The sequence below is a fragment of the Idiotropiscis lumnitzeri genome, chromosome 8 (assembly GCF_059441095.1).
Source record: "Idiotropiscis lumnitzeri isolate Australia: NSW breed Sydney's pygmy pipehorse chromosome 8, RoL_Ilum_1.0, whole genome shotgun sequence".
NCBI lineage: Eukaryota > Metazoa > Chordata > Actinopteri > Syngnathiformes > Syngnathidae > Idiotropiscis > Idiotropiscis lumnitzeri.
Genome location: NC_142398.1, coordinates 18,613,925 through 18,616,468, shown reverse-complemented (window position 1 = coordinate 18,616,468; position 2,544 = coordinate 18,613,925).

Sequence of the window (2,544 nt, the reverse complement as noted above, 5' to 3'; positions counted from 1 at the left end):
GAAAGGAGTGAGGGAGAAATGGATGGAAAAAAAGCAAGCACTTCTGTCTCTATTCGCCACATTTCCCTCCCTCTTTTCTTTTTTTGTCACTCCCTCAGATGGACCATTTTATCCCTCCCTCCCATTTTCCTCATGACACTTTTTCTCGCATATTCAACGGATCACCTTTGCAAAATGTCTGACAGAGAAAACATGAAAATATGTGATCCTCTTTTTTTCCCCAAGTTATATGGCCATTCGTGCACTTATGTGCATATTAATGCATTTGGCTGAAGGAAGTAGGCTAGAAGGTCTCTCCTTCCCTTTCAGAAGGGTCACGTGGTCTGAGTACACCTGAGCGTGTTAACTTAAGTCCATGTTTTTGAACATTTTTCATGCACTACTATGTGCGCTTCTTTCAAGTCCTCATTCAAACTAAATCTCTCAGGTGAAATTACAAACGCTCCTTAACTCCCTGGGTATGTATGTATGTAATCATAAAAACATACAAGGAACATTCCAAGCCTCGCATGTAAACAGACACATGCTCCCAAAAGGGGTCTTTGCAGAAAATGACATTTGGCGGTGGTGGGAGTTGTTGTGATCCGGAGTTGGGTGAGATGTGCTCACCAGAGCTAGATGAAACCAAATATTATTATATTAAATATATTTTGCAATTTGAATGCCTATTTTGAGACTTTTCTATTCAAGAAACTCGCCAACGGGAAGAATCCCTCCGTAAAGAGACGAAGGAAAATGAGGCTCAAGTGCTCCCTCTAGTGGAGTAAACAATTCCCTCGTTAAATTCAACATTCAATACTCAGGTATTATCTTTTTAAATCAAATTAAAAATAACAACCGGGCCTTAAAAAATTAAATACGTATTATAAATTAAAATACGAAATCAAAAATAATGAATGCCATTCTTATACATTCGACACCTCTTATGACGTTTGATCCTCAAAATGTAGCTCATTTACGTCCCCTTTGAATAGGCATTGAAGGTTATACAATCAGGAACAAAACACTTGTCTCCTTGGGGAACAAGTTGTATAATGCAGTACCATTTTTATTGATTATGTAAGATGATTTATTTTTGCTAGAATGTCTATATTTATATAGCTCTATTTGATTTTTTATTTAGGGGGACTATTCTTATGGAATTATATGGGCGGAGGGATATCGATTGTGAGGGTCGCTTTGGAAAAACGGGCAGGCTGTTGAATAAAGTCTAATGTGGAGCTATCACCTCTCCGTGTGCTTTTTAAAACAAAGTAAAAGTAACAATTGTGCCTTAAAAATTAAATACGTATTATAAATTAAAAGACGAAATCAAAAATTAGAAATGCCATTCTTATACATTAGACACCTCTTATGACGTTTGATCCTCAAAATGTAGCTCATTTACGTCCCCTTTGAATAGGCATTGAAAGTTATACAATCAGGAACAAAACACTTGTCTCCTTGGGGAACAAGTTGTATAATGCAGTCCCATTTTTATTGATTATGTAAGATGATTTATTTTTGCTAGAATGTCTATATTTGTATAGATCTATTAGATTTTTTTATTTAGGGGGACTATTCTTATAGAATTATATGGGCGGAGGGATATCGGTTGTGAGGAGACGAAGGTGTAAAGTGGTGACCCGAGGGTCGCGTTGGAAAAACGAGCAGGCTGTTGAATAAAGTCTAATGTGGAGCTGTCCCCTCTCCGTGTGCTGGTCTTTCACCCACGAACTCCGATTGCAGAATAACACACACCACCCCCAGGAAATATGAGTGTTACAATATTAAATGACTGAGAATATTTACTTATCATCCTGGAAATAAAATATGCCATGTTTTAACGTACTTGCTGGTTGGGAAACTGAAATACATTCCGTGTCTCTTTTGGTCTTTGGATATTATGTTTGGAAGCGGATATTAAAAAGGGAAAAACGACTGTTTATTAAATTTGCATTTTAAAATAGTGACCTTGAAAAAAATAAACACTTGAAATAGGCCTGGATAAAAATGTGTGTGTGTGTGTGTGTGTGTGATGTTATGGTTATGGTTATACTAATAAGATTGCATTCTGTTTTAGCCTGGTAAAAAGCTACAAAGACGTTGTGAAAAAAAAAGTGCCATTGCAGGCTAAAGATGAGAACAGACTATTCAAAGACACTTGTCTCTCAGGACACATTCACCACACACTGAGTTCTTGAAAGTTGTTCAAGTGAATTTAATAAACAAATTCGTATTTTGTGCGCCCATATATATATATATATATATATATATATATATATATATATATATATATATATATATATATATATCATTTCATTTTAGTACTGATGTAATTTTTACTCTCAAACCTATTATATAAGTGCCAATGTAGCATCCCTTTAAGTAAGTTCCTTTACAATATTACTGTCTTTGTAGAATGACAACGTACTTTCAAATTTCTTTTTTTTTTTTTTTTTTTTAAATCTGGGATTAATTTATTTCATAATGGTTTTGACACTTTGAAGGGAAAATGCAAAGATTTCGACCTTACTGTTGCTGGTAAAGTTGACTTGTAAAATA